This window comes from Cupressus sempervirens, chromosome 2 (genome assembly GCF_028749045.1).
Source record: "Cupressus sempervirens isolate cs-2001-9-10 chromosome 2, ASM2874904v1, whole genome shotgun sequence".
Classification (NCBI taxonomy): Eukaryota; Viridiplantae; Streptophyta; class Pinopsida; order Cupressales; family Cupressaceae; genus Cupressus; species Cupressus sempervirens.
The window spans coordinates 651,792,609-651,815,843 of NC_143119.1; positions in this window are offsets into that span (position 1 = coordinate 651,792,609).

The window sequence follows — 23,235 nt, forward strand, 5'->3', positions numbered from 1 at the left end:
ACCAATATTTTTTTTGTAGTTCTAGTGTCTACCAAAAAAACTATTGGATGCCTCATAGATACTCCCTTTAATCAAAATGGTTAATACCAAGGTATTCTTGACAATGTACCAATGGTAACCTTAGCCTAGCCTATTCTATTTTCCTCTTTTTGCATTGAAGGTTCCTCATTATCAATGTCCTCACATTTGTTGTCCTTAACCTATTCTTCCTCATCCTTTAAAACTATCTCAATGTATTATACTTTCCCTCTTCTTGGACACCTATGATTGGGAGTCTGTGGTTCTTTACAAGTGAAACATAGTTTCTTCCTCCTTAATTCATGTCATGTTTCATAATCTACCTTAGGAGGAATAATCTCAGGCTGATCCTTGATTTTCTGATTTGATTTAGAGCCTTTAAAGTTTCCTTAAAGTTGCTGAAAAGAAGTAGATGAAGTGTCAAGGTCCACTTTTTCAATTGCATCTTGTAGAGAGTTGATTTTTAGGACCTTCACAATTCCTTTAATTTATAATTCAAATTTCAATAAATAGCATGACCTTCCTTTTATTTTTCATATCCAAAACTATCACTGAAATTTTTTGAAACTAGTAATAAAAGAGTCTAATGAACCACTATGTTTCAACTGTGTGAGCTCCTCAGAGTATACTTCTATATCTTTTCTATCAAAGAAAATTATTGACTTGGTACTAAACCCCTTGTAAGAATTAATCAATTTATAGTCTTGTGTATGAGACCATGATGCCACCAATCATATGTTGCCCCCTCTAAGTGCATTGTAGAAAATTTAATAGCCTCTTTTTCCTTAATAAGTTGAAGTGTCAAGAAGGTCTCTAACTTATGCCAAGCATGAGAATTTGTCTTACTATTGCCATCAAATGTAGGAAGGATCAACTTGTTCATAGCATGCTTCAAATCCTTTTTTTTTGAGTTTTAGGCCTTCTTTCTTTCCTTTTCCTTTATGATTTGTCTTCACTTCCTCATATACTATATGAAGTTTCCATCTACTTTGACATGATCTGGTAGTAAATCACGTTCATCATGCACATGCATACTTTTATCAGGTATTGCAACCACTACTTTACTGTTATTCACTTCCTCTTCATCACTACCATCAACAAAAGTAGGCATCAAAGGCTTATCTGAAGAACATGTGTGGATTCTTCTACCTCATGGAGAACCCACTATGCTACTTCCAACACTATGAATATAATAATATCTTATTGCACTCAATTTTTGAATAGCTACTATAAGTTACTAGAGAACATTAGCCACTTCTTGTCATGTAAGAATTTCTCTTAGAGTGTCTCTTACTTGCCTTATCCCATGGTGGGTTGTCATTCCTTTTGTTACCCATGCTAGCAACCTATTTTGAACTATAAGAAGAACCAATCAAACCATATTTAGTTCTACCTTGGGGTACTTGTGGTGGTTGATAAATCCTACATAATACCTTATTTCCTTGTCATTGGTTTGCATTAATAATTAAACCCAAAGGTTGGCAGGTTCAATGATCTAATACCATTCTAACATACCCTACCAAGTCTAACATTAATTTTCAACTTCTCACTTTGAGTTATTTTGTCGAACACTAGGTAGACTTATGAAATTGTGAATGCTTATTGGCTTGGAATGAGTTTGATTTAGTGTATAATTGTTTCACATCACAAAGATAATCAAACTAAACATGAATACACAATGTTTTAGTTATTTATTTGCTTTATCAAATCAAGACCATTGTTTCAAAAACTCACATCATACAAAAGAATGTTCTACAACTATAAACAAGACATGATAAACAAGAGTTGCATGCATCACTAGTCCCTGCTTGTGGTAGACCTGGCGAGAGAAAGTGGTGAAGGAGAGGGTGTAGGCTAATTTCCATTGTTATGAGTAATGATTTGCACCAAAGCCCCAATGTTTGAGAGAACTCTGTTTCTAGAAACATCATCTAATCGATAACAATTGGGCACTTGTAATACTGGCATGTAATTGCCAATTGAACAAAAGTATTAGGGTTATTCCCATGCCTGTTGACTAAGGGAAACCTAGAACTTATACAAGTTAAGTTCTAGAATATGAATTCTTACACCTATAGCCCAAAGATATGAGTAACAAATATTCTGATGTTACCATCTACATGTCCTTTGAAAAGACTTTATGTCATTCTTGGAGCTAGTTTTCTATTTTCATGAAAAAATTGGTGTAGTAATTTGGTTTTATATTTTTTAGAATGGCACAAGCTTGACCAAAAAAGTAGGACACACGGGTGCTTATGCTGTGAATAAGTTTATTTCACTATATCTTAACAGAAGCTACATAAACTTAGGTCATAGTAGTATGTTATGGACTTTGTAGATAAAAATAGTATTAAACACTTTGCTTCAACAAAGGATGGGAAGGATGGGACACCCCATCTCAGGTCTCAAGTATGATGGATTTTGTTTGGCCTTCCTTGATTTAGCATTCAATTAAATTTATGAAAAGATTTTGTTTGTAAAAAGTGGTAGATTGGTGATATCTTTGTATGGGCTGCTAGTTGTTTGTAAATCCTAGTTTTGTTGTCATTGTATTTATTTTACAGTTATTTATCTAGTTTTTCTAATGTCTAAGATCTTCCCAACCTGCCCAGAGATTGCTTATGTTTCCTTCTTTTTTTGTCAATGATGAAGTCACTAATAAGATAAAGAGTTTTATTTTCAATGTATGTTCAAAATGGAATATGCGCAAAGAGACATAGAAAAGGGATATGCTTTTAAATTTATTTTGAAAACCTCACCATCTTATGATATTTATAACTTAGAGTGGATTTTTAGCAATTTTTTGTTTTCTATTTGGCTTCTTGTTCATCTCCATGGCTAGGCTGAATTGCAAACAAGTTGGGGAAGATTTATGCAATATAATACAGGTAGATTGTGGTCCAATGACAATTTCTTTAGGAGAAGATGATTGGCCACTCGAGGACTCCTACAACTGGTCGCTTTTCCCTGATTTTGGGGTTTCCATTATTGTTGTGGCTACCACCACCATGACCTATGGAGCAACATTTGGGGGCAGAGATGGGGTTAGAAGAACATGAAGCCATTGTAGCTGAGCATGGAGTCATAGCTATAAATAGTTTTATGGATTGTCAAACAAAATCCACAAGCAATTGATAAAATAATATGAGAACAATAGTGTTCAGGCAAGATTAGAGAACTGCACAATGAGCTTTTAGAGACGTTCTCTATTTTTGCCCTATTTTAACCCCATTAAAGAAATCTTTTTCCTTGGGATGAAAGCGAAAGTAGATGTTAAGTATAACATATAATTTTTTATGAGTGAAGACTTTGCACCAATGCCATGTGTTTCATGATATCGGCTATGGCTGTTGTAAGAATAGATGCGTTGACTTAGAGGATAAGATCTAGACAAAACATAGATGCGGTTAGAAGATAGACAAAGAGGAAATGGAAATAGTATTGCATATAGATATTGAATTTGATCGTTGCTATCGATATATTATGCCCTCTTTGTTTCCATCCACTTCGATTTAGGTTGCAAAAAATGAACGCTACTCAAATTGTATTTAATATAAATTAATAATAAACATTGTATTTGACCATCTTTCAAAAGTTTTGATTATAGAAATTATATTCAAAATTAAAATACTTAAATCTAATTGATTGAAAGAAAAAAGATTAATGACAATAAGAATAGTTTGAAAGAAATAATTTAATCACACTATTTATTATTTCTTTTAGACAAGATATTTATTTTAAGACCACCACATTTGTACTTCTTTTTTTTTTATAAAATATTTTGTATTGGTAAACGACCAAGGCCTTGATTAATTTTATTAATTTAAGTTTGTGAACAATATTATTCATGTTATTAATTAATTTAAAAATTTGAATAAAAACATTTATTTTTTAAACTTTTAAATTTTTACATTTAAACTAGCAATACTTGTTTTATTAAACTACTAAGAGAGGACCCGATACTTAAACGCGTTCCAATAGGGGAGAGGACCCAGTAGTTGAACGGGTTCCAATTGTTGTGATAGTAATTGTTCACTTAATGTCCAATTTTTTTGAAAAAATTGTACCAATACTTGTGACTTTAAAGTTGTTAGTACAATGATGATTACCCAAAATTGAATGAAAATGTACCTTTTGTTTTAAAAAGTAACCAATGATGTGATGCCACATTAGCTATTCAACTATGGGTACTCTTTATGCGCTATTATTGGTCTCAATTTTTTTTGGCCTGTTTTGGACAACTTGGCAAAAAGCATGCTGATGTGGCATTATAACAGGTGACATGGACTTGAAACCTTAGTTATAAGTAGGCGACTCGCCAAGTAAGCTACTGTAAAAAATTGGGAGCGATTTGAAATTTTTACATAGGGTTTTGATAAGCGTGAAGTTAGGGTGTTCAACTACTGGGTCCTCTCCCCTAATTGTGATAGGAGTTGTTAATTTGATACCTACAGTGCCCAATTTTTTGACAACATTGTATCAATGAGGTGATGCCACATCAACTGTACAAGTATGGGTACCCTTTATGCATGACTATTGGTCTCACTTTTTATTTGGGCTGTTTTGGACAACTTGACAAAAAGCATGTTGATGTGGCATCATAATAGGTGATGTGGATTTGATATCTTAGTTATAACTAGACAACTCACCAAATAAACTGCTGTAAAAATTTGAGAATGATTTGAAATGTTCACATAGAATTTTGAAATGTCCCATCCTATTTTTCATTTCCATTCTATTTTTCATGTGCCACTAATACAACAAAATATAAAACATGGTAAATGTTTTTAATTTAAAAAGAACATTCTAAATTTGCAAAATAATCTTCACTAGGAAACAAGCGGCAGGCATTGTGCTAAAAGAATATGGCAAACTCTAAATACCAGAGTCAAACATTAAATAGAATAGCGTACAAATTTGAAGTGGGGACTAGATATCGGAATAATGAAGAACGAAATGCGGATAGTAAAAAATTAGTTTCCACTGAAAGAGGATCAACGGATCCAAATCCCAGGCCATTTTACGCTCATTCATGGTATACGCTTTCATCACAGCCAATTCAAAAACGTAGTAAAATTTCAGGCTTTACACAAACCCTAACTTAACAAGAATTATTTTCCAATGATCATCTCTCAGGCGCTATATTTTGCTTTACTTTGTGTACTTCTGCAATTTCTCTTGCGTGTAGAAAAAATCGCCCAATTTTTCTGAGCGAAATCGTATAAATTTTTTTTTTGGTAGTTTCTGTAATTTAGACATATTTTACCAGTCTTCACCGTCAATTTTCAGTGTTGAATGACGTATAAATTGCAGGAACCATTCTATTTGTGGTTTATTTTAGGGATCAAGAAAGGCCTGCAGCAATCCAGTCACGAAAACATGAAAGACGTGGAAATTGGAGGAAATGGAACTAACAGAAGAATGAAACTTTGCAGAAAGCTGAAGATACTCTATGGCGCCAGTTATGTTTCAGGAATCCACTAAAAGTTCAAAAAAATATTATTCAGATCTCCAAAAACACAGTGATTTATTTCTCAATTTCACCAAAATCTATTGTATTTTTAATTTTTTCAATTTTAGTCAAATGTACACAGTGATTTATTTCTCAATTTCATCAAAATCTATTGTATTTTTAATTTTTTCAATTTTAGTCAGATGTGCATTTTGTCTAGATGTGCATTTTGTCTAGAGAGGATCTTGACAGTTTTTGAAAAAAAAGAAAAACGTGAGAAAATTTAGATTACCGAATTAAAAACAAAAATTAATAAATAGAAATTAATTTAAAATTAAATCTATTTTTAAAAGTGATTTTGATTACTGAAAAACAACTATCACCTCCTGAAAATGTATATTGGCAAGACCTCCCAAGTCCTGACTGATTTCAATTCCTCGTGTCATGAGAAGGGAATATGGTATCCGAGTACGTAGGGAAGTGTATATCTAGGAGATAGAATAGACATTTTATTATTATTTAATATTAAATTAAAATTATAGGGTAAAAGCTCAAAACTGTGTCGTCTTTGAGGATACCAAAATCTATTTTGGTTAAATCTCATTTCCCTATCAAATTTTTTTTTTCAAAAATTAAAAATATCCTTTTATAAATCTCAAATTCAATGTCATCATATAAGAGTGTTTTGATTAGTTATAATATGTTATAATTTTAAAATATTATAAGTCAATATTTTAACATTTTGAAGATGCTCTCTCAAAAAATATTAAAAAATAATAATAAATCATATAAAAATAATTTATTTTTTCATTTTTCAAAAAGATGTAGATTTGATAAGGAAGTTTTGATAGGAGGAAAAAATTGTTGGATCATGATAAGGCCAAGTTTTAAATTAACAAATGAAGCATAATGATTTAAAACTAACTTAACATTCAAATTTAAACATTGAACAAATTTATAAATGCATATATCAATTTATATACTATTTTAGTATATCATCTTATATTATTATATTATGATACGAATTTCAATAATTATATTATATTATGATTGTAATATATTTCTATTAATATTATCTCGTAAGTACATTTTACTTTATTCTGATTTTTCATATTCTCTTTATAAAAATATACTAATATTATTTGTAAGATTAGAGAAATGTGTAGTGGTAGTAATACATAATCATAAAATCAAAGCATTGGGAAAATACACAATGCAATATACAACTAAGATAGAGTAAAAAGATTAAATGCAACCTTTGTATATGTAATTATTGTAAACTCCACCATTCACTGTAACACATCTTTTGGCTATTGTTGTAATAAAAAAATTAAAAGAGAGAGAGACAATAAGGGCAATATTTTGATTGGCAAGAAATGTGTAGTGATAGTGATACATAACCATAAAATCAAAATGTTGTGAAAATACACAATGTTGTATACAACTGAGATAAATAGGGTGAATAGATTAAATGTAACTTTCAGCTTGAGATCAACCATTCAACCTCAAATTAGTAAAGGGTTGGGTTCCCTTGCCATGCTCAACAGACATATTCAGACACCACTTTTAGGACACATCATCTAAGCTATCCCTTCTGGATTCCTTAGTAAGACCCATAGTGCTTTATGGTGTGGTGGTTTGGGGTCCTTCCCTTTTAGACTCGGATTGGGCCATGATTGAGCATACCCAAAGTCTACTCCTCCATCAGATTATCAAATGTCACAAATCTACCCCCCACAATATTATTTTGGCTGAGTTTGGAGCTCACCCATTCAAGCTCGCAGCCATTTTCGACATGATTTGGTTTCTCCACCATCTTCATGGTTTTCCAGACTCAGCTGACAGCCAACACAAATACCCTTACTTAGCCTACTGCTCCTTAGTTGCTATAATAGACTCTGATCCAGCCACTAGAGCCCGTTGTTGGCATACTCAGGCTACTATCCTGTTGAGTTCAATTGGGATCAACATTGATCGTCTCCCTCCATACCAGTTCTCATTAGGCGCTCCTACTCATCTACTTCCCTCTCATCAAGAGTTGAACGAGCATGTTAGACTTGACATTTACAAGCAGTATATCATACAGACCTGGGTGGATCCTCCAGGGGGACTCCATCTGAGGATGGCTTTCTACACTGAGCACTTCTTAGATATTCAAGATGGGACTATTGTTCACCCTAAGTACTTACAAAAATACTAGACACACGCCTTGCGTATCTCCCTTGGCTCCTTCAGGGTGGGCTCGCACAAACTCCGGATCCATGTCGATCACCATATTGCTAGAGAGGATCGGGTGTGCACACTTTGTACCTTAACTGAGGCAGAGTCTGAGGCTCATTTTCTTTTTAGATGCCCCATATACTACGAGATTAGAGGTAGATTTTACTGTCTGTTTAGAGATTGCAGATCCCTCTTAGATTTTTTCAGGTACACTGATCAGCGTTGCATTGCGCTCTATCTCTGTGAGTCCTTGCAGCTTCGTGATCATACTTTACAGCTTTCATCTTCTAGGAGTCAGGCCCAGACGCAACTTATTACGACATTTTTCTCACCCTTAACTTTAGTTCAAGGTGTGAAGTGTCCATACAGTTTCCTTAATACAAGTCATTCCAGATTTGTGAGACCTCGGAGGGGACCTCTTTGCCAACGACACTCCTCTCGTAGCACTCAGCTTCATCATAGGGCCTCTGGTAGCCGCACTAATCAATCATTGTTGGACTTTTTCCCTACGAGGACAGATACCTAATCTTTTTCATGATGTCTCCTGCTTTCTTCTTCTTTTGTTGTACATCATTTGGTGCTTAGTTTGTCTGTTATTTTCTTGGTGTAAGCTTCTAGTCCAATAGACCCTCACTATGGTCTTTTGTTGGACATTAATAATATTATCTTAGCTTAGGTTATCTTATTATCTATCTCATATGTAATTATATGTTAGCTCTTTTTTTTTTGTCTATTGTTGTACAACATATATTAGGCATATTTTGCCTATTGTTGTCGAGCATATATTTGCTCACAATAATGATGATGTTATACATAAGTTTGCAATTATAAGCATGTATAAAAAAATATGGGGTGATTAGAATAGTTGAGCACAAAATTAAAGCATTCTAAATACATGAGGTAATACACAAGTAAGATGGACACAAAAATTGCAATCATGTATATTTGAAATCACATGTCTATGCTATGTAATAGATCCATGTATATGTGTTAATATTTGTATGTTTCCATCTACAAGCCTATGTAGAAAAAGACAAAAAAATGGCAATTATAACACAATGAACATATTCATTTGAATGCATGCAAATTCTAAACATTCTTCTCTTAACATTTTAAACTCTAGCCTCTCTCTTAGTACTATGTGTTGTGCATATGTTCATTATTGTTTTTTATCTTTTCAATATAATGACAAAAAAAATATTTTATAGGGTGCAACACATGAATATATTACTTATAATATGTCTCACTATCCCCATAATCATTACACCTTCTTTTGGTGCAAGTACTAGTATAAGTATTTTAAAGTGTATTTTTCAATAAATCTATAATATGTCTAAATTACAAAAACTTAACACAATTTCACTCAGAACTTTTTTAATAATTTGATGGTAATCTTAATAATTATTTATTCAACCTTTCCTATTTTTTGGTCTTTTGTATAATTTACCCAAATCTTTTTTAGAAACTCTAGAAGACATTCCTTTCTTTTTTTCAAGTTCCAATATTTTAATTACAATAATCAAAATAAGATTTAGAGGAGTTAACTCTCCCAATCTTCCACTGAAATTGCTTAAAATATGAGGCTCCTTCATTGCATACTGCAAAAAAGCTTCTTCTTTATCCATATTAGGTGTTAGTACCTTTTACTTTTAGTTAATCTTATGTTACAATATCTAATCCCTTTTGTTAACACCATTGCTTGTCTTTGGTAATTGACAGTTAAATCCAATCTGAAACTAAGTTTAAATCGGATGAGAGTACCTTTTGAAGAGAGACAAAATAAAGTGAAAGTAATGTAAAAAAGGTTAGGGAATACTACAATCCTTACTGCTTTAGAATAACAAAATGAAATGATTAATCTTCTATTGAAGATCAAGAAAATTAAAAACTTAACTGATGATCTCACTCTATCAAAGAGTCTTTTCTGATCAACTGAGAAGCTCAGATCATAAGAATGCCAAAAAAGGAACTTTAACATTTAACTGCTTGAGCTAAATGACTATCTTATATTATATTCATCTTTTTCTTATTTACATACATAACCAGGACAAAACTAAACCGACAACATACAAAATAAACCAACACCTTCGAAGGGAAAGGCACAGAGGCCAATCAAAATGATGCCCTCTAACAACGATTGGACCAATGATGAGAGGGCCAAACATAGCAAAAAACTTATGTGACAAAGGTAACCAAAATACTAGATGATAACAAAAAAAGACAACAAAATAGGGCACGATACCCAAACAAACCCTCAACCAAAAGAGACCTGCCATTAGGTTTTCCCATCAGATTTCCACGTGACCATGATGATGTCTATCGCTTCTTGCAGATCTTTTTCCCTTGAACTTAGCAGAAAGACAAACGCCATTTTCTCTGTGCTAGATTTGAATAGATTTAGCAAGCTAAATTCCATAAGGTTGATATCATCAAAAACAACCCCTGGCTCTATGTAGGCATCAAAAGTCCTAAGATAATGCAAGAGCCAATTCTTCTCTAGGTCTTCCATTATACCTCTCCAGCGAAGTAGAAAGCCGATGCTAGCTTCCACCTTAGGCCACTCCTAATAGAACCGAATCTTGTCCCGAATAACCATTATAGGTTGCCTCGCTACTTTGACAAGTTCTAGACTCCCAAGGGGATATGACATGTGGATTTTGGGAAGGGGAATCCTAAGTTTTTTGTCAATGTAGAGGACCACATGCTCTAAATCCTCCAGCCAGATTGGGTTGAAAATATTCTAGCAAAGCGGAATAATTTCCCATTTTCCTCTGGTGGCCCTCACCAAACACCCTATAAAGGAGCCCAAGACATTGTTGTTGGTCCTCGGAGTGAAATCGTAGTTAAAAACCCGACTGATGACAACCCTAGTCATATCGTCTACAAGATTCAATATCCTATTCCACCTCTTGGTTTGATGTTACCCCTAAATGCCATCGTGCATACCTCCAGGACATGATACAGATAGATGGCAAAATCCATTCACCCTAAGACACAGAACACCTAACAAGCACTAGTCGAAAATGACATAATTAATAATTGTTTTCTTAGTCTAAATTTTAGGCTTTACAAAAACCTTACCTTAACAAGATTTATTTTCCAATGATCATCTCTTAGGTGCTATATTTTGTTTTATTCTGTGTACTTTTGCAATTTCTCTTGCATGTAGAAAAAACCTCCCAATTTTTTTGAGCAAAATAGTATCATTTTTTGTAGTTTCTGTAATAAAAAATACTAGTATAAGTACTAGCTTATCTCTTAGCATTCTATTTCATTATCTTTATCCAATACTAACTAATTGAAGTGCACTTGTTACCAAGGCACCCATGACCCCAAGTCCATGGTTTCCTACAAGAAAAATAGAGCCTTTTTCTTCCAAGTTATTTTCAAATGCCATCATTTATCTTCTTTGTAACCACTGGTGGCATGGTCCTTGAGGGGATGTATGAGACCCCTTCATGTATGAGTTTTCCTTAAATTTTATCCTACATAATGCCTTTAAAAATAATTTATATTTTGGTGCTAGTTATGGCTCTAGCCCTAAATGCTCCCTCCTCTATAAAAAGGTTTTCTCTTTCCAATGTTTAGTGATCTCAACATTGTCAATCCTAATTTAGCTTGGTACTCCTATAAGATTTTGATAGTCTCATCTTTTTGTGATGTCTTAGTTGCAACAGAGTTTAGCTTGGTACTCCTCAAGATTCTAAAAATCATCCTTTTCTGATGTCTTAGTTGTTAAAGAGTTTTTCTTGTCCTCTTGTGGTTGCAAATCATGTTTTCTTTGTCCCACTCCAACCACAACTCTGCTCAGCTTCATGAAATCCGAGAATGACATTGCCTATTGCATCTCCTTAGGGATAGCTCTGTATTTTGCATGACAAGCCTAAGTATCCTCAAATAGTGAGTTATGGCTTCAATTTTTAGAGCCTCAATCCCCTCATTCAATAAAGTAGGTCAGATTGATCTTGGAGTTGAAATAAGAACAATTCTTTGTCTCTCTAAGTGGCATCTAGATTGTAACCCTTAGAAGCACTTGCTTTAACCATCAACTATTTAGGCATATTCATATTTACTATACATCTTGTGAATCAACTACGCTATCATATCAAGCAACAAAGCAAGCTTTCCTTTTGCTCGACCATCTAAGTTGTTCTTGTTTGTTCTACTCCTGCATTCTGATATATACTCTACAATGGTTTTTATAGGAGAATTGTTTATTTCGGCTCTACAAATTGGTCTTGTTTCTTGGTATCCCTCAAGAGATATATGGTGGCTCTATCACCACACTGCATAAAACTAGAATATGCAAGGTTGATGTTGTCGGTTAAGTTATAAAATAGCCAACGAGTAGATTATCATGTTGTTGGTAAAGTTATAAAATAGCCGATGGGTATATTAGCATCTGAAAGGACGCGTGATGGTTGAGTCACCCCTTCGGAATGGTATATGTACATTTTCTAGAATCACTAGTACATTTGACTCGAATTTTCGACCAAAACTTTCGACCATTTGAAAATTTGGGGTCAATTTGGTCGAATTGTGATGAGTTTTGGTTAAAGATGAACCCGTGTTGGTCAAAATTTCGTTAACCAAAACTTGAAATACGTTATGTTTTCTACCCTAATCTTATTGTATTGCGCCCAGAAGACTCGTGCACACCACTTCCCGGTCCACCTAATCAACTATCTTTGCTATTCCGCTGCGGATTCAAGGTAAACAACTTCCTGGGTTGGTGGAAGATAAACAACTGCTCTAGCGGCCTATTGTTTCTTTAGGCCGGTATGGGCCTACCACTGCGATTTGTGGCTAGGAGTACGCGGCAAAAGGGTTTAACTTGATGGTATTTTGAACAAAAGGCGATTTGATGGTATTTTCCTTCTAAGTTGTGTTATTTCGAACATAATTTCTAGTGGTGGTTGTTCAATTGTACCATTATTTCCAAGTAATCGACCACTATAATTTTGAAGTAGGCAACAAAATTCTTTAGATCGAAAGCGTAGAGTGCAGTCTCTTGATATATATTTTATATTCGGCATTAGTGAAAGGATTTGCATCATGTCATTCAAGGCATAGATAGTGGGATTCTTTAGTGATATGGTTGTGTATATATATGCTCACATTAAATTAATATGCAGTCTTGTCATATGCTTTATTATTAAACCTTGTTGATCAAAAGTGTTTGCATCCATCAAAAATGTTCTACAAGGATTTTTTAGCTAGAAAATATGACTTGATTGTAAATAGATGGAGTTGGGATCTATTTCTCCTTCACTTGCATAGGCAACGGCAGATTATTTAACCAAAATATATTGAAACTAAAGAAGATTAGTATTGGTATGTTAGGTGATAATCATTTAATATCCACACTAATTACAGATTCTGATAAGCAAATTCAATTTAGAAAAGTTTTACATATCTAAAACATACCTCCACATTACACAAGCTGCAATATAGCATATCGTCCTGACAGGTATGATGCTCAGAAGTTGATTTGCTAGCACAAAATTTCTTAGCTGTAAGGGCCAAAGGAAGCCTAAGACAAACATTTAGGCAAGCAAATAAGGAAATCCTAACACCACTCTCCTTTTTATCTTGGTTAATTGATTTATCTATCGAGAGAGTAGGGCTACATCAATGCTAATGCTCAACACTCTAATAAAAAATAGAGAAATCTTCATCAGCACATATAGCTGCTCAACTATCATAGAATTCTCATCTTCCTTAAATACTTAACACAATCCAAATTAATTTCTTGAAGTTCAATCCACTCTTGCAATGTCCAAGCACATTTCTCTGTCAACATTAGCCAGGTTGCTCTAGGGATCAACACTCTCATTGCTTGTTATTTCAAGTTTGGCAGAGAAAAGCTAGGCAATCAAATATTACATTACATACTTGAAAGGAACATACCTCCTGATATGTGCACTTACAGCTCATTTCAGGTCATTGTAGAGCTAGCAAGCTAGAAGAAGCAATCAGACTCTTAAACCAACTAATTCTAAATGGTCTAGCTCCAAAAAACTTTACGTATAATATCATTATTGCTGGACACTGCAGGGTTGCCTGCACAAGTGTTGCATTCAAACTATTTGATAATATGGTAAAGAGTGGTATTTTGCCTCATGTGATTACTTATACTACTCTTACAATTGGGTTATGCAAGGAAGGTAATATACAGGAGGCACATTTTCTTTTGAGGGAAATGTTTGGAGAAGGTTTGATTCGTGACAAAACTGTACACAGTGTATTGATTGATGAACATCTCAAGAATGGTAATGTAGAACAAGCTTTTAAACTGTGCTCAGAAATGGACAAGAAAGAAATTCCACCTGATGTTATTGCTTACACTCCTTTTATGAACGGGCTTTGCAAGATAAGCTACATAAAGCAGGCACATAGATTGAATTAATTGAAGAATTGATTGCAAGTCTGTTTTATTCCCAATTGATGTTTGATGAATGATAGAATGATTTCCTTTGATTTGACAATTTGATAGTTAGTGAATGATGACTAAATGAATGTTGTAATTCATAAATTGAGGAGTGATGATTGTGTGTTGATTTAATGTATTTGGAAGTGATGAATGGTAAATGATCATAAAAAAATTTCTTCTTTTATATATTATTCGTGGAAGGTTCAACACCTGTCATAAAAATTGAATCACCACTTTAAATTAATATGTTATTCCCCAACTTTATCTCCCTTGGATGCCCTCCTCAAACAAAACCTCTTCTTTATATCTTACAATGTAAGAGTCACTTCTGTTCACCACATGTGCCCCTTGCATTGGTCACAGCCTTTCACAATTACCACCCTTCAAATAAGGTCAAACTCTTCATCATTGTTGACCAAATGAAGGTACTTCCTTACTATCTTCCCCTCCCTTCTTCCATCAATCCTTCCTTAATTCCTATGCTCCCTTTATGCATATCAGAACTGTCTTATATCTTAGGCCAGAATTTACTATGGTTATCTTATGATTATCCAGTCTTCCATGCCTTCAAAAGAAGTCTTTCCCCGTTGTTTATATCTAAGTGAGCCTTTTAGACAATTTAGAAGCATTTTTCTACGTTTAGTTTATCCTCATCCTCTTTTTATTAGTATTGTTGCATTTATTTTATGCATCTTCATTTATTTTGGGGATGACGTGACATGAATAGTGGATGTATATTATTTTGAATTTTACACGTGCGATCCGATAGATTTTATTACAGACATTTCTGAATCTCTGTTTCAGCATAAAGAATGGTGAAAAAATTGGCAATGACTCTGACATCCCTCTTTGTTATCTAGCAATGGCAAAAATTGGAACCATTCTTAATGAGATTTACAAATTGAGCCAAGAATAGTCCAAGTGTCTACAGGTGGGTGTTGTGAGTAGACTATGCAAATTCAGCTCTATTTCCTTCCTTTTGCTGGTGTTCGGTGCAGGTTTGCATTAATGTAGAATACTGCACAGGTAGTGACTGATTGCTATCACTGAGATCCCCTCTCAAGTAATAAAGAACTGCACCAAGTTTTCTAGCATACATTTCTATCTACAAGTCACCTATGCCTCGTATAACTCTCAAAGGTTTTGGCATGTTAATTGTAGCCAATCTCTCTAAAATCTTACTTTAATTTGATCTTTCCATTAAGATTCCTTAACATATATAGTTAGAATGTACAAAATTCCTAACCTCTTAGCTGTAGCTCCCTAGAGACTATCAATTCTTTATTCTACTTTAAAACTTTCCATATGTGATCTTGAATCTTCTATAGTTATAGCATGCCCAAGAAGGTATTCATGTCTACATTTTTACTTTACATTCTTCTTGAAATATAAACATTAATAATTCTTCCTATAAGATAATCTTCAAAAAGACTAAACTTTTGAGCCTAGATAGTAACATACACAACCTAGAAATAATAAACCTTGAGAAAATTGTAATGACATCATTTACTAGTATGTTGTATATCCTTTTTGTTAATAAAAAATGGTAGTGCTAATCACCATAGTTTTTAAATAAGAAAAGTGAGTAAATACTCTAGAAGAAGAAACCATTGCATCAGTTGACAATAGGATGGACAAAACCAAAGAGACTGAATTTAATGTGAAAATAAAATATGTAAATGGAAAAAAAATCATCTGCTATAATATGAAACTATCTTAACAATGAGCTTTGAATTTTTGTGTCTCAAAAGTCAAAGCATATGAAAGTGATACTTTAACAGTCAAAGGACTCTACCAGTAACACAACTGAATTTTGTATGTTCTCTCTCCCTTCTAGCATGTAGCATGATGGTAGAAGATATTTCTTCTATTTAGAAAATTATAACACTTTCAACTATTTTATGAATTCTAAATTATCATATCAAACTTACAAATGGACAAGATGTGGGGCAATTCCAAGTATAGCGACATTTGATCCATTGGAGCCAAGTTTTAAATTACAATTACACTTACCAAACTAATCCATGGACAAGAATCATTATAATTTATGAGATGATGTTTTTCAGCAGTTGTAATTAGAAGTTAAATTCATGTATCTCTAGGATTCGAATACCAAAGGAGGGAATCTTATTCCTTAGTAACCCCATGATCTAACATGACTTAAGTTCAAGTGGGATAGGATGAGAGGTTAACTTCATAGTTATGAAATCCTTTGCCTAGGTACACTAGTTCAACTGTAGGACAATCCTAAGATGTTGGATACACCTCTAGTCAAGGGTCACACCAAGATGACAAGAGTTATAGGATTTGACTGATAAGGTGTAGGACTCTTACGCTAGTGGCATAGTAATAGAAATGGTTAAGTTTATCGTAGTGCCTATGTGGCAATATCGTGGTGCCTAAGTGGCATAGTAATTGTAATGTGTGCCAGTCACTTCCAAGAAACTTTACAATGCAGATCTTTACTAACATTTAAGTATACTATAAGTTGATCTCTTGTGATTGTAAAGGCTTTTGGTCTTTTTCAAAAGTTCCCCGAAGGATACAAAAATTGTTTTGTAATTGGAACCTTTAAACTTCTAAATCAAGTAACGAAAAAATGAGATTGACTGTTTCTGTCTGTTTATCCATTGTGTAATTTTATATGGAGTATTTGGTTTTCTTCATTATCTAGCAAGCACCACAAAACTTTTTAATGAATTAATGTCTTTGAATAAATGAATTAATGATGGTACTTTTGATTCTCCAGCTCTAGCTAAATCAAGTTCTAAAAACTCAAAAAAGGCAAATGGTTCTGATGCTGTAGCTATAAGTCTTACATTCAAAATCAACAACAAGGTTTCATACAGAATAGTACTAAAAGGTGTGTGTCTTTTTGGGGTTCAAGTTTCAAACTACAAGTGCACATATTTGTATATTAAATTGGCACCTTCTATGCTCAAATGGTTGCTGATCTTTGTTTCATGGCTTTCTATTCCAGCACATAGTGCAATTGTGCTGAAAGCAGAAAGTATAGCAGATAAAACAGAGTGGGTTAGCAAAATTATGACCTTATTCAACCTTCAAAAGGCGTATCAATAGAAGGACCAGTATTATTGTTGTCTTGATCTTATCCATTATTCTATACTAGGTGTGTTTTTTTGGTAGAAGAGTGGTACTGCACATTTTGCAAACATCTACGCCTTCTAGAAATTATAGGATCATTTTAGTTACATTTGAAAACATTAATCAAGAAAAACCAAATGTGCAGATATAAACATTAATCACATGATGTCCAATTTATTTGTAGATATATTTTCCTGTGAAGAAAGACCATGCCTGACAATATGAATGCTGAACAAAATGAGACACTGGCTGCATTGTGGGCTCAGTTTCGAAGAAAACCTAATAAATGTTATTGTCCTTGCAAGAAGTGTAAAGGCTTAAAGACTCGAAGAATTCTAATCACAATAGCCCAGAGTCATTGTAGGCAACATGGTCATGTTGAAGGGGGCCACGATTTTCGTCCATTGCAGAATGTGGATTTCCTACTGGAGGAAGATGGAGGTGTGAATATCCAAGCTGAGGATAACACTCTCATGGAAGAAGATGATAATGTGCCAGAGGACATGATTGAAGAAGATGGTATTGGGGCAGGTGATGAAGAGGCTCACAATGATGGTACTAGCGAATCTGATAATGATGATGAAGATGGTCTTGATATACCTTTGCTTGAGAAGGCACACGAGCCCTTATACGAAGGCTCCCAAACAACTCTACTCTCGGCTATAGTGTTGTTGGTGAACTTAAAGGTTATGAATGGTATATCTAATGTAGCAATGTCACGTATGCTAAGGTATGTCATTTTTGTCATTTTCAATGTTAGCATACAATTACTATTCATTATATTAACAATGCATATTTGTTGTTGTAGGTTGATTAGTGAGTTTTTGTTACCACCATCAAACATTTTGCCTTGTTCGTACCGAGAATTATCTAACATTATGGATCAGATTGGAATGAAGTATCAAACAATACATGCATGTCCCAATGATCACATTCTATACCATAATCAATATGAATTTGCAGCAGAATGCCCTGATTGTCATAGTAGTAGATATCAGTCAGATCAAATAACAAAAATAGTGCCTCACAAGGTTCTTTGGTACATTCCCATTATTCCACGTCTTCAACGGTTATTCAGGTGCGCTACCTTGGCATAATTTATGGATTACCATGCATGCAATAGAAGTCAGGATGACATTATGCGAATGCCTGCCGATGGTTTTGCATTTAAAGAGATAGAAGAAACATGGTCACACTTTAAAGAAGAACCTCGTAATTTGAAGCTTTCATTGGCAGCAGACGGTGTCAATCCATATGGAGATATGAGATCTGTTTACTCAGTGTGGCCTATTTTTGTTATTAATAATAACATTCCTCCTTGGATGTCCATAAAGAGGGAGCACATAATGTTGTCAATGATTGTGCCAGGTATTTTTATCATTTTATAGTTATCTAAATTAATTTATAAATAGCGCATGAAAATGGTCATAATAATAATGTAATGTTTATGTTCATTCAATTGCTAGGTAAATACCAAGTGAAAGATATGAACGTGTATATCGAGCCCCTGATTGACGAGTTGTTGAAGTTATGGAATGGCATCACTATGTATGACATCTCTAGACCGATATGACATCGACAATTTCAATTCCATGCAATGCTTGTATGGACAATACATGATGCCCCTGGGTTAACTCATTTTTGTGGTATGTTATATTGTTAATATCACATATTTTTGGTCTGTTATAATGCTTACACATTACTATCAAATGTTTAAGTTGCGCATGATAATTGTACATGATCCACTTCTACATGATCTTGTAGGTCTTCAGACAAAGGGAAAATTCACATGTCCAGTTTGTGGTCCGAAGATAAAATCTTGTCATTTGAGAACTTTAAGAAAGCAGGTGTTTGATGAATTTAGACACTTTCTCCACAGTAATCATAGGTATCGAATTGCCGAAAAACATCTTTTCAATGGGAAAGAAGAGACATCATCAAGGCCACGAAGAATGACACCTCATTTATGGAAGTTGGAATATGATCGACTAAATTGTCGAGGTAATATCCAATTTGTCGTCCGAAGTTTAAAATTTGTATTTTGATATTGTCTTATATTTACTAATGTTGTAATTGATGCTTGTGAAGGTCGTCAAGGCATCAATGACCAACTTCCTAGAGGAATGAAAAGTTATCCTACTCAATTTAGTAGGTTACCATACTACAAGGATCTCCCAATTGTGCATTTGTTTGATACTATGCATATTGGAAAGAATGTAACAGAGACACTATAGAAACTTTTGGATGGAAGGCGTGATAGAGAACAAATTGCCAAAATTTGTACCGACATTCATGAATCCAATCATGCACTAAAAGCTTCCATTGAATCAAATAGCAATGGAGACTGCATAAATACAAGCGCCCTTCCTTGGTTATTAACGGAGCAACAGAGTGATGCATTAAAAGAAGTCATAAAAAAAACAAAATTTCCAACAGGGTTTGCTGCAAATATAAGCACTCTTCTATCAAAGAAAGGTGATTTTGGGCCTGGGTTGAAAACACATGATTGGCATACCTTTCTCAAGGTAAGTCATGTTCTCCATTTACAGTATATTTGTAAGATTGAATGTACTACCTATTGCATTATTTAATAATATATTGAAATGATCATTTTTAATGATTGCAGTTCGTCCTACCTCTATCCCTTCCACAGCAGTTTGACAACAGTATTAAACAAGTTATATATGATCTTGGAAAATACACGAGGTTAGAAGTGTTTTTTTTTAGATTTGTAGATGTCTCTTAAATCTATTGTATAATTTTATTTGAAATCTCGTTTATGTGGTTTTGTGTGTTGAATCTCTTTTAGGTGGTTATCATCTAAAGAAATTGACAAAAAAGACATAAAATACTGGAAGAAAAAAATTCCACAGCTTATGTCTCAAATGCAAAATTGTTTACCTCCAACCTTTTTCAATGCTCAAGAACACTACCTCATACATCAAGTTGAGGAGATTGAATTGTGTGGACCTGTACAAGTTAGATCAATGTGGATGGTTGAGAGGCACTTGAAGTTTATGAAGGGCTTGGTTCGACAAAGAGCACGTCTTGAGGGTTCTATGATAGAGGGATATATGATATACCAGACCATGGTGTACATTACTGAATATCTTCCAATTGCAGCAAATATCCATGTAGATCGCATTTGGGATCCCAACTCTAATGACAAATTCGAAGGGGAGTACCTGAGGGGGAAAGGTAGATTGAGGAGGGTGACAGGTAATTATAAGTTTTTTTTTGTAGTTTAATTATCATTATTCATTATCAATATATATAAGTTGTTTCTAACTAGTGTAATTGTCTTCCTTATAGTTGGTCGTGAGTGGGATGCACTGCACTTGTATATTGCAAACAATCTTGATTGGATGATGGTATGGATTGAGCAGTCTCAAGAAAATGGTCACTCATTAACATGGGATGGTGTTGTATCGTTGGTTAAAGAAGCTCATCGTAATGGAGATCCCAATGTTACAGAAATGGTACTTGATCTAATATATGGCTTAAGAGATACAAAGGTATGCATAAGATTAGTAATCATCACACATAAGTTTAATATCAACTCACAGATCGATGCAAATATTCTTGACATGTTTGAATAATTGCAGGTCAAACACCACAAAGCTATGTACTACCATGGCTATAAATTCCGCACCAAAAAGTCAGATGAAACGAAGAAAACGTGTGATTTCGGGATAAGTGTTTTCTTCGCGGTCACCAATATTTCATCTAGAACTGACATACATCCTCAACGATCTGAAAATCGATACTATGGCATTTTGGATGATATACTTGAGTGTGACTTTAATTCATTCAAAATAGTTCTATTTGTCGTCAAATGGTTCAGGTTACGACTGAATCAAAATGATCCTGATAGGACTGTTATTGAACATGATAGTGGATTTACTATGATTAATACAAGGTCATTTGAGCCAGTCAGAGATGAGCCCAGTCGGAGATGAGCCCTATGTTCTTCCAAGCTAGTGCGAGCAAGTGTTTTATTTTGGTGTTCCACAGAAACCAGGTTGGTCATTTGTTGTTAGACATGACCCAAGAGGAAGGCCGGTAAAGTATAATGTGATCGAAGAAGAAGAAATTGAAGAAGCAGAAGAGGAAGTAAATGATTATCAGGAACAATAGTTACCCAGTGGTGAAGATGAAGAAGATGGTGATGATTTTGGTCATGCTGACAATAATGGTGATAATGATGATGATGATGTTGATGACGATCATGATCATGGCGATGATGGTGATGATGATGATGGTGATGAAGATGATGATGATGGCGATGAAGATGGTGATGATGATGATGACATGGATGAAGATCATGATGATCAATGAAATGTCCAGCTAGGATCAATGTCAACTATGATGGGGTTTTGTACGACCAAACTTTTCTTTGTAAACCATATGTGCACATATAAACATTAAGTAGAACATGTCAAATTTTTTTTAGATACACACATTAGTTACACTAAATTTTTAACTTAAGACAAATGATTTACATATACAATCTACTTTATTATTATTATTATTTTTTGGTAAGTCTATTACTTTAATTTCGCTATTGATTTCTAGGAGTTACTAATTTTTTTCACAGGGCGATATGGATGCACCATCTCAGACACCTTCAGTAGAGGTAAACATTAAATATTGTAAATTTAAATGTTAATATAGAAACAAATGTCATATTATTATGTTCTTTTCTTTATGGCTTTGGAGTTGTTTTGATGAAATTTTACTGATATTTAATGTCACAAATGATAGGAAAAAGCTAGAATGATTGTTGATCAAATGCGATCTGAAATACGAGCTTCATATCTACATAACATCACCCTTAGTACTGACGCTGTGTTCATCACCCAGCAAATCAAGCAAAGATACACTAATGAACTTGTTAACATTATCATCGAGGGTGACAAAAGTGAGGAGAAAGAGGCACTGAGAATGGAATTTGGCCGTAGAATCCAATCTTTGCAGGTAAGCAGTAATTCGACTAAAGCAATAATAGAAGTTCAATAGATATGAATATTTTATACTATCTTATGGATCTTGATCTCTAATTTTATGTTTACTTGTATAAACATTTGTGCCATTTGTGACATCACATGGTGAACATGGTGATTGTCGTTGCGCACAACCTTCGTGTAAGTAGCACTTTGTTTTCATCAACATTATAACACTTACTTTTTTTTTGTGGACATTTCTAGCTAGTATCCGATTTGATCTTTATCCATTGCAAATGTCTTTGCTAACAATATTGTATTCCTTAGCTCATTATGATGTGCGGACTCCTCCTTCGGTTGTCGGTCCACTATTGCCTAGTGCATTGTCGGCAACAAGGGCCATGCAAACATCTTCATCTATGCCCACTAGAACTGGTAAAACCTTGTTTTGCTATATTTTGTAATGTATTTGTACAAGTTGATGAACAACGAAGTAGCATATCAGTGCTTAAATGATGTCTACAGAAGCTTGCATACACACAAACACATGCATACACACACCACGCATACATACATACATACATATATTGTACTACGCAGGCAAGATTTTGTGCTACTTTTTGAATTAATGTTTCAGATTCACATGGAAAAAATAGTCTAACCTTTGAATCCAAAAGTAAACTGAAACATCATTTAAAAAATATATTTTAATTTTGTATTTTATGTTTCTCTACGATGTTTCTGTACGATGTATGTGCATAGATACTTTTATATTCTTGAACTGTCACTGTGATAACAGACCATGGACCATTGAAAGCTATCCTAAACATAGATGATTAAAAATCACACATTATCTTATCATAAACATAAACAACAATATATCATGAATTCTAAAAATATGGTATCTTTAATACACTATTTGATTATCCTGAATTAAATCCTTAATGGAATGTGAGGAAAAAACATTTTTGCTAGTCAATTTCTTCAATTTGATTATATCCATAAGTATGCTTTAATTCATTTGGTGTCTACTTTAATTGTCACGATGTTTCAGTTGATAGACT